At 45.0% G+C, this 13,032-nt stretch overlaps 1 protein-coding gene and 1 pseudogene across 1 annotated transcript in view; one reads left to right on the plus strand and one right to left on the minus strand.

Moving 5' to 3' along the window:
- LOC141207004 (uncharacterized) overlaps positions 1–13,032 on the minus strand; it is an 81,814-nt pseudogene that overhangs the window by 68,091 nt on the left and 691 nt on the right.
- LOC141206990 (gastrula zinc finger protein XlCGF66.1-like) overlaps positions 1–13,032 on the plus strand; it is an 82,057-nt gene that overhangs the window by 31,424 nt on the left and 37,601 nt on the right. The window lies entirely within an intron of this gene.

A 13,032-nucleotide genomic window follows, 5' to 3' on the forward strand; every position in this document is an offset into this window, starting at 1 on the left:
TGATTGTCCATCTGTAGTATGAAACGACAACCAATGACCCAAAACATAAAGCCAAAGCAACCCAGGAGTTTATTAAAGCAAAGAAGTGGAATATTCTTGAATGGCCAAGTCAGTCACCTGATCTCAACCCAATTGAGCATGCATTTCACTTGTTAAAGACTAAACTTCAGACAGAATGGCCCACAAACAAACAGCAACTGAAAACCACCGCAGTGAAGGCCTGGCAGAGCATCAAAAAGGAGGAAACACAGCGTCTGGTGATGTCCATGAGTTCAAGACTTCAGGCAGTCATTGCCAACAAAGGGTTTTCAACCAAGTACTAGAAATGAACATTTTATTTACAATTACTTAATCTGTCCAATTACTTTTGGTCCCTTTAAAATCAGGGTGGCACATGTTAAGGAGCTGAAACTCCTAAACCCTTCATCCAATTTTAATGTGGATACCCTCAAATGAAAGCTGAAAGTCTGAACTTCAACTGCATCTGAATTGTTTTGTTCAAAATTCATTATGGTAATGTCTAGAACCAAAATTAGAAAAATGTTGTCTCTGTCCAAATATATATGGACCTAACTGTATGTACACTCCAACAGTGAAAAACTCAAGGTTAACAAGAACAATGTGGTACATCTTATGCAGTTCTCCCTAAAATTATCACAGGAATGACAATAAATCATAATCCCTATTGAGCCCCCTGGGGGTAAGAGTTTGAAGTTCATGGATCCAAAAGGCCTCCCTTATCTTCAGTAGGCGTACACAGCCACCTCCGCATGTAGGGGGAAGCACCTGTTCAATGACCTGGAACTTGAGTTGAGATACTTATTATACCGCTATTATGTGCTCTCTATTGTAATGTTTTGCATTTTCAGATGATTATGAATTTCAGAAATACCTTATGACAATTTGTTTCTAGTACTTTTTATGTTTTTGTCTGATATTTGTAGTTTTTATTTTTTTGTGCTTAAGCTGCAGTACACTCTGATGAAGGTCTTGAGGACCGAAACGTTTGTACCTGTGTTGGACTGCAATTAAATACTTTAAAATTATGCCTGTTTGATTGCCAAGTTTCATTTGCTATTTGAATGGTTTTGGACCCTACTTGCACACCTATTCCAGCAGTGCTGCGTTTTTCTACACTATTATCTACTCCAGTACGTAAGCACGCTGAAGTGTCATGTCCTCTTCCACGTTCTCGTATAATGCTGGGGAAACATCCAATATCATTGCTCAATCTAACCTATCATGTGATTTCTTAAAAGTTCCCCCGAAGGAGACGTGAGGACATAACTTAGAGCGAGAATTTCACCACTTCACCAGCATAGAGTTGCATTGTGCCACATTGACAGAATATTTCAGAGTACAAAGGATCCCAAGGGGATTGAGGGTTCCAATTTGTCCAACCCTGTTTAGCGATCAGTATGAGTACTGCATAAAATGTTAACATATCCTTAATAAATGCTCTTTTGATCTTATGACCCTAACAGTTGACTACTTACAGAAGGCTATTCTATCGATCAAAGAACAGGTAAAAAATATTGAGACTCAACTTGCTGCTACTATCTCTACAGAAGAACTCAGCACTAGTGATGAGCGAGTATGTTCTGTTAACCCTTTCGCCGAGTATGCTCGGGCCGAGCTCCGAGTATTTACAGCTGCTCGGTGATATGTTTGAATCACTCCCGTGTGCATGATTTGCGACTGTTTGACAGTTTTAATACATGGGAGGAATGTCTATTTCTTACACATTCCTCACATGTAATAAAGCTGTCAAACAGTTGCAAATCATGCACACAGGAGCGATTCAAACATATTACCGAGCAGCTGTAAATACTCGGAGCTCGGCCCGAGCATACTCGGCGAAAGGGTTAACAGAACATACTCGCTCATCACTCTACAAAACAAAATCAAGACGAGCATCGACCAGCATCAACGAGATACGGAGAGCAAGAAAAGGAATAAGTTTGCGAGAGATACCGAAGATTACGAGCAAGACTGGGTCTATAGATGGCAAAACAGATAGACCTCAAGAAATTATGCTCCCAGATTTGCCAAATCCACTACAGATTCTTCTACCTCCAGTTCGGACACGGACAGGAGGGACCTTTTTACCACTTCTGCTCCTTTTTTAGGTCAACGAAAAAGATATTCCCGAAGCAGAAGACCAGAAGAGGTGGCCAACACAAGCGGAAAAGTGGACTCGTGGACGAGTGATCCGCTCCCAGGCACAGCATGGTTGGTGGTAAATATATCCTCTAGGACTTTGAGCATTGCACAACTTTCTGTACTACAGAAGGGGTTATCTTTTTGCCCCACTAACAAGTACAACACATTAAATCTTGATATGCAGTTAGTGTTTTTATCTCTCACTACGCCTTAGGACACACTTTGCCAATGACACACTAGGCAATACCTTTTTTATTTCCTCTACCCTCTCTGTCAATACCTCCATCACGGCTGCCAGTCTCGGCCTATGCCCCAAAAGTTCATACAGACCTCCACATGGCTTATATGCGCTCAAGACTTTCATTGGTTTCACGGCTAGTGCCTTTCAGGACTTGCATTCCAAGGTAGACAAAGGGCTGCTTCATTACCAGTCCAATATTTCTCCCCTTAACAGTCAGAGCTGCAGAAGCCTTCAGGAAGAGAGCAATCTTATCATCAAACCGGCAGACTAAGGGGGTGCAATAATAGTGATGTATAAAGGGGATTATCTCCTGGAAGTCAATAGACAACTTAACGATAACTCCACATACCAACAACTACCCCATGACTCAACACATCAAGTCAGGACTGCAATAGCATCTGTGTTGGAACATTTTCTCTCCAGAGGAGTGATCGATAGTAAGGCATGTGATTTTCTCACTAAGCAACATCCCATCACACTTGTCTTTTATGTACTCTTCAAAATTCACAAAAGCCTTGACCATCCTCGCGGTCGTCCTATAGTAACCTCAACAGATTTGCTTCTTTCACCTTTATCAATTTTCTTAGACAAAATATTGACACCTTTGATTAAAAAAACAATCCCTCCTTTTTACTAGATACAGGAGCTTTTCTCAGTTTTATCACTGACCTAAAATGTGTCCCCCCTAAATGCATCTTGGTTTTTTTTTTATGTCAACAGCCTCTATACATGTATTTCACACTCTGAAGGTATACGTGCTTTACTCAGTCTGTTTCTTGAGTCACAGACAGATCCCCTTATCATTGAACTTGGCATTGAACTCCTGATCTTAGTTCTTAACAAAAATGATTTCTTGTTTCAAGATGCTTACTTCCTACAGACTAAAGGGACAGCGATGGGCTCTGACATGACCCCCCTTATGCCAACTCTCATATGGCTACCTTCAAGGCCCAAATAGTGTACTCTAATCCATTCTTCCATACTCACTCCATCGCATGGAAACGTTACATCGATGACATTTTTTACATATGAGGGGTGTCCACAGGAATCTCTAAATGAATTGTATGACCTTTTGAACTCCTCCTGGACAGACCTGGGCTTTACCATGACTCACAGTTCTCATCAAATCAGTTTCCTGGATACCATGGTCCTCAAGGACCAACAAGGATTACTAACCACTGACATACACAAAACCTACCGATCAAAACGGTCTCTTACACTTTACGAGTAATCACTCTTTACAAATGAAACGGTCAATTCCAAAATCCCATTTCCAGCGGGTAAATAGGATAGTGAGTAATGATCAATTACACTCACAGAGGTTACCGGAAATGTGCCACAAATTTGAGGAAAGGGGCTATCCCCCTGAAATCCTACACCAACATAACACACCTTCAGCTCACACCCATCCTAAAACCATGAACCAGATTCTGTTTGTCCACACTTACCATCAGTTCGCATACATCTTGCACAAAGCCATCCTGAGACATTGAAACATTCTACAATCTGCTTATCCCCACATCCCAGAGTTCCAACAACCATTTTTTCCATGTTTCAAACAGGCACCCAATCTCAAGGATTGACTAGTTTGTGCCGACGTGGGCCTCACACATACCTGGGTTAAACAACATTTTTTACAAATTCCTAAGAGGGGGACCTTCCCCTGCTTGCAGTGCCACCAATGCAACAACATCCTACATGGGAACACCATTTACCATCCCCATACTGGTAAACAATACCCGGTCAAAGGGTATTTTACCTGTTACACCAACTTCATATTATACTTCATTAAATGCCCTTGTGGTCTGGCATACATTGGTGACACGATACAACCACAAGCATAAGTCCACAATTAGATGCAAGAATCTACTACACTCTTGCTACAACATTTTGTTACATTAGGCCATAACATATCTCAACTCAAGTTCCAGGTCATTGAACAGGTGCTTTCCCCTAGACGCGGAGGAGACCGTGCACGCCTACTGAAGATAAGGGAGGCCTTTTAGATCCATGAACTTCAAACCCTTACCCCCAGGGGGCTCAATAGGGAATATGTTTAATTGTCATTCCTGTGATAATTTTAGAGAGAACTGCATAAGTTGTACCACATTGTTGTCAGCCTTGAGTTTTTCACTGTTGGAGTGTACATATATGTGCTTTGAGATACAGTATTTGCATGTCATTTTAGAGAGATTAATTTTCTTTCATTATCATGGTACTAATTTTGCATTCTTTATGTTGTAGAACGGCTTCTCCTTATTTTAATCACTGATCATCATCCTCCACGGCCCACAGGCTGATCCACTTATACCTGTTCACCTCCTGTCATATTTCCAGGCTTATTATTCTTTTGTCCTATAGTCCTGCACGGCTTCCATCCTTCATCCCACAGTGGAACGCAAACTCCCCTGTTCTGGAACGCACTCCACCCACTCAGAACACAGTCTTCCTGCTGTTGGAACGCAGGACGCAGCCTCTGACATGCACGTTCTGCACCGTGGAACGCACGTTCGCGCTCAGTTTCTCCAGTCACGCCTCCTATGCCTTCAGGCAATTGATAGCAGCGTATGACACGGCGTCACTTCCTGACGTCACTGCTATCCAGACACCGCCTTCTAACACTTCAGTCCACTTCCAGGAATATTACACCAGCGGTTCACCCTGATTGGTCTCCTGGGACATTAGTTCCAGCCCTCTGACCACATATACTAGGCTTTCTCCTCCCTTGACATGGCGACCTTAGGAACCAGTGGCAGATACCATGTTCCACGCCTGTCATACTTCCTGCTCTCACTACTGGGTATGTTTCTACATATATCTGCTGGTCCCTATTGGATAATTCCCTATGGGGCTGATGTTCTTATGGCTGTTTGTCTCCCTAGATCCTGTCTTTCCACTGAGACACTGTGTCCTTCCTGCTTTTACCTTTAACTATATTCCTAGCAGTCTGGTAGGTCACACTTATTATACAGCCATTATGTGCACTCTATTGCAATGTTTTTGAATTTCAGAAATACCTTATGACAGTTTATTTCTAGTACCGTATTTTTTGGACTATAAGGCGCACTTTTTTCCTCCAAAATTTTGGAGGAAAGTGGGGGGTGCATCTTATAGTCCGATATACATAAAATACTGTGGCTGTGAGTGGTGGGGGATGTGGGGGAAGTGACAGTGACGGAGTAGCGGTGCACAGGAGGAAGCAGCCGCCTGCGGCAGTCTACACTGTGCCCACTACTAAAGAAAATTAATATTCACTGCTCCCCACGTCCATGGGCGTGGGGAGCAGTGAATATTCATTTTCCTTAATAACCGGCACACTGTGCCTGCAGCGCGGCTCCTGGTAAGTATGGCACCCTGTATGTATGGCCCCCTGTATGTATGGCCCCCCTCATCCCTGTATGTATGGCCCCCCTCATCCCTGTATGTATGGCCCCCCTCACCCTGTATGCATGGCCCCCCTCATCCCTGTATGTATGGCCCCCTTCAGCCCTGTATGTATGGCCCCCCTCATCCCTGTAGGCATAGCCCCCCTCATCCCTGTAGGCATGGCCCCCCCTCATCCCTGTAGGCATGGCCCCCCCTCATCCCTGTAGGCATGGCCCCCCCTCATCCCTGTAGGCATGGCCCCCCTCATCCCTGTAGGCATGGCCCCCCCTCATCCCTGTAGGCATGGCCCCCCTCATCCCTCTATGCATAGCCCCCTTCATCCCTCTATGCATAGCCCCCTTCATCCCTGTATGTATGGTCCCCTCATCCAGGTATGCTTGGCATCCCCTGATCCCCCTCACGCTGCACAGAAAAAAAAAAAAAACTTTCATACTCACCTCCTCTCTCCTCCAGTGCAGTGTCCAGCTCTGTGGCGGAATAGTCACCGCTCCTCACGCTGGGACTCTGTGCGTGGGGAGCAGTGAGCATTCATTCTCCCTAATAGTGCGCACGCTGTAGCCGCAGCGCGGCTCCTGCTGCGCTCGGCTGTCAGCGTCCCCACTATTAAAGGCCATGAATATTCACCACGACTTAACAGGGCATCATGACCACATTTTTTGCTTACATTTTTTTTTCTATTTTCCTCCTCTAAAACCTAGGTGCGTCTTACAGACCGAAAAATACGGTACTTTTTAAGCTTTTGTCTGATATATGTAGTTTTTAATTTTTTGGTCTTTATGCTGCAGTACACACTGATGAAGGTCTTGAGGACCAAAACAATTGTACCCGTGTTGGACTGCAATTAAATACATTAAAATTATGCCTGTTTGAGTGCCAAGTTTCATTTGCTATTTGAATGGACCCTACTTGTTCACCTATTCCAGCAGTGCTATTATCTGAGAAGAATCTGTGACTTCTCTGCATTTAGTGGTTACTACTCACCTGGGTAGTCATATGTAGGAATCTCCTCTTTACACTGCTCATCACCCCTCACATATATCTCTGTAGTATTAATATGGGTCAGATCTTCAACCTGAAACAAATATTGTAAAAGTCACAGACAGATGAAGAAGTCACATCTATGATCAGCTCTAATCCTGCCATCTCCACCGTCCTCATTACACAAGTATAAAACATATAATACTGGTGGATAAAACAAGACTGAACACAAGACCTTCACAGCCATCTACACATCATAGGGGAGACCTCAAGACATCTTCTCTCCATCTACCTGATGATCCTGAGGAATATTGGGATCTTCTTGTTTACAGTCATGTGGAAGAAGAGGACGGGGACATCTCTCTGGTGTTGTCCTCTTACTGGACAGATCTGGAGGAAACACATACAGGGACTGAATTAATTCTTTACATACAGATAATTATAGACTGTGTGTATTTAGTCCTGTCTATTACCTGGTGATGTGAGGGACTGGGGAATCTCCATCATGACGTCCTTGTACAGATCTTTGTGTCCTTCTAAATACTCCCACTCCTCCATGGAGAAATAGACAGCGACATCCCGACACCTTATAGGAACCTAACAGATACAACGATACATTCATCCCCCGATCCCTTCATAGCGTTACTGTATAATGTCCCAGCATTCCCAGCAGTGTCACCTCTCCAGTCAGCAGCTCAATAATCTTGTAGGTGAGTTCTAGGATCTTCTGGTCATTGATGTCCTCATGTATCAGGTGATGAGATGGAGGCCCTGTGATTGGGCTCAGGGGTCTTCCCCATCCCTCAGACACAGGGTCCTGACAGCACTCACTAGAGGTCTTCTTCACTACTGTGTAATCCTGGTTATGGAGAGACACATTAATAAATCTCACTCCAGACATTTCCAGAGTCCTCACCTCTCCAGTTCTGTCCATCTGTTATTCCCATAGATAAGAATGATGCAATGTGATGTCATCAGAATCTCTCACCTCTCCAGTAAGCCGGAAGAGGATCTCTAGGGTGAGGTGTAATATCCTCTCCGCCATCTTGTCCCTGTCCATATCCATGCTTAATAGATGAATCAGAAAATTTTTCTTATTTAAAGGATCCGATATTGTAGAGACCTGAATGAGAAGAACATGAGCCGATGTAAATTCATAAAAATCCTGTGTAATAATAAAATCACTGGAGATAATAAGGGAAACATATGAGATTTACTATTTTATACTATTTAGTTTTCTTCTTTACATCTAGTAACGTTAGATCTCAGGTCTGATTCACACACAGAAGTTTGAGACATTTATAAAAGTTTGTTTGTAAGAACATCAAGATAGGAGGTATTTGATGCCAAACTCTCCATGTACAATGTATTTTTTTCTCTGGATATGATAGGAGTTTTTTAGCATTTTCATGTACCGGATTGGTGTATAAGACGACTTTTTAACCCCTGAAAATCTTCTCAAAAGTCAGAAGTCGTCTTATACGCCGGGTGTCATCGTATAGGGCGTATACTCCTATACTCCGAATGTTGGGGGTATTATATATATATATATATATATATATATATATATATATATATATATATATATATATATATATATATATATATATATATATATATATATATATATATATATATATATATATATATATATATATATATATATATATATATATATATATATAATATGTGTGGTGTGTGGGGGGAGCGGCAGCGGTGGAGGAGCTGGGCACAGGAGGCAGCAGCCACCTGCTGCAGCCTACACTGTCCCCGCTGCTATTGAAAATGAATATTCAGTGCTCCCCATGCCCATGGGGAGCACTGAATGTTCATGCTCTTTAATAGCGGTACACAGTGTAGCCACGCTGCGGCTCCTGCTGCTGCCAGAATCGCCTGTGCCGGCTGTTAAAGGACATGAATATTCAACCTTTCTCTACGCCCATGGGTGTGGGGAGGGGGTGAATATTCATGCCCTTTAATGAGCGGGCACAGGAGACAGCCGGCAGCAGCAGGAGCCGCAGCGCGGCTCCTCTGTGTACCAGCTATGAAGGAGAGTGAAGTCACTGCTCCCTGCGCACACAGTCCCGGCGTGGGGAGCAGTGACTTCCGGCAGCTGAGCTCTCCTTGTGAGCCGCGAATCGTAGTGACGTCATGCGCAGCTCACATGGAGAGATCAGTGCAGGCAGACAGGATGCAGTGCTGGAGGAGAGAGAAGAAAGTTGAGTAGGAGTGTTTATTTTTTTTTATGTGCAGCATGATGGGGATTAGGGGGACCATGCATACCAGGACAAGGATGAGGGGTGCCATGCATACCGGGACAGGGATGAGGGGTGCCATGCATACCGGGACAGGGATGAGGGGTGCCATGCATACCGGGACAGGGATGAGGGGTGCCATGCATACCGGGACAGGGATGAGGGGTGCCATGCATACCGGGACAGGGATGAGGGGTGCCATGCATACCGGGACAGGGATGAGGGGTGCCATGCATACCGGGACAGGGATGAGGGGTGCCATGCATACCGGGACAGGGATGAGGGGTGCCATGCATACCGGGACAGGGATGAGGGATGCCATGCATACCGGGACAGGGATGAGGGGTGCCATGCATACCGGGACAGGGATGAGGGGTGCCATGCATACCAGGACAGGGATGAGGGGTGCCATGCATACCAGGATGGAGGGGTTCCATGCATACCAGGATGGGGGATTGCCACGTATAAAAGGAAGGGGGGGGGGCATATATACCAGGATGGCGGATATTGTCAGAATTGGGGGACATTACCCCTATACTAGTGTCAGCAGAAGACCCCCTCCCCCTTAAAAGTACATCGTGAACACATTTTTTTATCTTTCCCCCATCTCTCATATCTTCCCCACCTGATCTATCTATCATAATAAACGACATCACTCTTTCCGCTGTACCGACAATCCGCTGCCTCGGAGTAACCCTTGACTCTGCCCTGTCCTTCAAACCCTACATCCAAGCTCTCGCCACCTCCTGTCGCCTCCAGCTCAAAAACATTTCCAGAATCCGTCCTTTCCTCAACTCTAACTCTACTAAACTGCTTGTGCATGCCCTCATCATCTCCTGCCTCGACTATTGCAACATCCTCCTCTGTGGCCTCCCTGCTAACACTCTCGCACCCCTCCAGTCCATCCTCAACTCCGCTGCACGACTCGTTCATCTCTCGCCTCGCTACTCCTCTGCTAAGCCCCTTTGCAAATCGCTTCACTGGCTCCTAATTGCCCAGCGCATCCAGTTCAAACTACTAACACTGACCTACAAAGCCATCCATAACCTCTCTCCTCCGTATATCTCTGAACTAATCTCCCGATATATTCCCTCACGTAACCTCCGGTCCTCCCACGACCTCCTTTTCTCCTCCACACTTATCCATTCCTCACGCAATCGCCTCCAAGATTTCTCCCGAATATCCCCCATCCTATGGAATTCTGTGCCTCAACACGTCCGATTATCCACCACATCCGGATCCTTCAGACGGAACCTGAAAACCAATCTCTTCAAGAAAGCTTACATCCTGCAATGACCCCGCTGCCTCCTCAACAACGCCGAAGCTACTACTACTGCAACCCCCCAACCTACTGTCTCCTCCCTATTCCCGTAGAATGTAAGCCCGCAAGGGCAGGGCCCTCTTCCCTCCGTACCAGTCTATCATTGTTACTTTGTTTACTGTAGTGATATTCTTATTTTGTATGTAACCCCCATGGAATCAATGGCGCTATATAAATTAATAATAATAATAATTTTTTGCTTACATTTTCTTCTATTTTCATCCTCTAAAACCTAGGCGAGTCTTATGGTCCGGTGCGTCTTATAGTCCAAAAAATACGGTATTTATAGTAATTTATAAGCCCTCCCTGTCTCCAAGACTATCAGGGCGGTAGCACATCCCTCTGGACCGCCCTTGTATCCTATTACTGGTACCTCCTTCTCTGCCTCTCTGATCTCGCTCCTGAGGACTGCAGTGATGAGGTGAGGGGGCGCCTCACCGGGAAAGTGTAAGTGAAGCAAGCTGCAGGCGTCCCCCTCACGTAGTCACTGTAGTCCTCAGGAGCGAGATCAGAGAGGCAGAGAAGGAGGTACCAGTAATGATACAAGGGCCAGAGGGATGTGCTACCGCTCTGATAGTCTTGGAAAAAACTGTAAAAATCACTGCACACGTAGAGAGGTATGGTATGCTTTAGGTGAAACTTTATTTAAAGGGTGATGCTTGAGGCGACTAGTGGACGTTTCGGCCAACACTTGGCCGAAACGTCCACTAGTCGCCGCAAGCATCACCCTTTAAATAAAGTTTCACCTAAAGCATACCATACCTCTCTACGTGTGCAGTGATTTTTACTGACGGAACCACTGGCTCCCTTCACTAGGACCGTGCCTTTCCACTTTGTTGAGTGCTAGCCTTCATCGTTTCCACTGATAGTCTTGGAGACAGGGAGGGCTGGACAGGCAGGGAGAGCTGACCAATCCAAGCAGGATTTGTATACAACAACCAGCCAATCGCCGGTAAGGTTCATCACTTTAAAATTACCATATTGAAATCAAATCTGATTTTTTTTTTTAATTTTTACCGTATTTGCGTTAGAAGAGGGGTAGTCTTATACGGCGAGTATATCCCAAATCCTTTATTTTAACTGGAAAAGTTGGGGTCATCTTATACACCCAGTCGTCTTATACTCCGGCAAATACGGTAGGTTTCCATATATTACATGACAAACACCCCCAAAAAATACAATTGGGGATGGAGGTAGTGTGCAGACATTATACAGTGTGTGGGTGGATGGTGGTACTAGGGGGAACAGTATACTGTGTGTGGGGGCCATGAAAGGGGCACTGTACTATGGGAGCAATACATGATTCCTTCACAAAAACACCCTAAATATAACATTTTCAAAACAACCCCACAATTTGTGAATCTTCAGGTAAATCGCTATCTAACCATTTGATTAGAGCTGATATTATTAAGCTAAAGTGTCTAAACAGACTTTCTTTCAAATCCATAAAGGGGCACTTTTCAGTGTTTGTCATTCCAGAACTGTGTGAGGATTATTAGAGGTGATAGTTTTCCCACCAATTAGAAGGGACACATGTGGATATTGGTGGTTTTTACTGGCTATATTTCTGGTGTGAATTACTCAGTAAAGTGCCCTTGTGTTAAGGGGTTGTCCACTACTTTATATGATCCCTCAATGTATTCCCCCAGGGAAGTGTTTCTCTAAATACTTTGTGGTGCCTTTTCTGCCTGTGAGCGGCGCTATCACTGGCCGCTCACAGGCATCACGTGACCTCCCGGTTCAGCCGGCTCTGACATCTGATGTCACGTCATGTTCCGGCTGCAGCAGGGGGTACTCACTTCTGTGTTCCACGGTGGATGCTGGGCTGTGGGCGGGGTTACCCTGCGCATCACACCCGGTATCCACCGCGCACTCTCCCTCTCCTCATTTACTGGGAAAGCACGCGGTGGATGCTGGGTGTGACGCACGGGGTAACCCCGCCCACAGCCCAGCATCCACTGCGGGGAGCGCGTCACTGATGTCACACCTCACATGACGTGACATCACGTCACGTCACGTGATGCCTCTGAGCGGCCAGCGATAGCGCCGCTCAGAGGCAGAAAAGGCACAGCAAGGTATTTGCAAAAACATTTCTGGGCCCCGGGGGGATAAGTTGGGGGGTTCATATAAAGTAGTGGACAATTTCTTTAAAGTGGACATTGGACAAACACCACGATCAATTACAATCAGACTGAAGGAACATGGCTCCTCTATTCGGCTCTATGAGTCTAGGATGAAATCCACTGCGGCCCCTGCAAGAAAAAGAATGAAGAAGAGCAGAAGTTTGTTGAGACCACCGTGGCCAGACATTTCTCGGAGATGGTGATAAAAGTTCTGATCTCCGATGGTCGGTGTTAGAAGAGATGACCGCAGCGGATTCACAATCACAACGCTGTAAACTTCTACAGAGACGTGTTCTGGATTTACTCCCTAGAATCACTTTCTCCCAAGGGGTTAAATGACGTCTGTAACGTCAACGTATTTCTATGAAGCTTCTTCTCTGAACTTTATTCCTCTGTTGTCTGTCGGGGAGTTGTTTTCTAAAAAAAAATATTTTTGTGTGTTTTTTTTCTTTTAGTTTACTGGGTTTGTAATGGGGGCGCTTCTCTAATACTAACTGTTACAATTGATAACAGCTGACAATACACAGCTGATGTAAACCCAAAAAATATTACCCCGGTTGCCAA

The sequence above is a fragment of the Phyllobates terribilis genome, unplaced genomic scaffold, assembly GCF_046119375.1.
Source record: "Phyllobates terribilis strain yellow unplaced genomic scaffold, ASM4611937v1 Scaffold_156__1_contigs__length_4398808, whole genome shotgun sequence".
NCBI lineage: Eukaryota > Metazoa > Chordata > Amphibia > Anura > Dendrobatidae > Phyllobates > Phyllobates terribilis.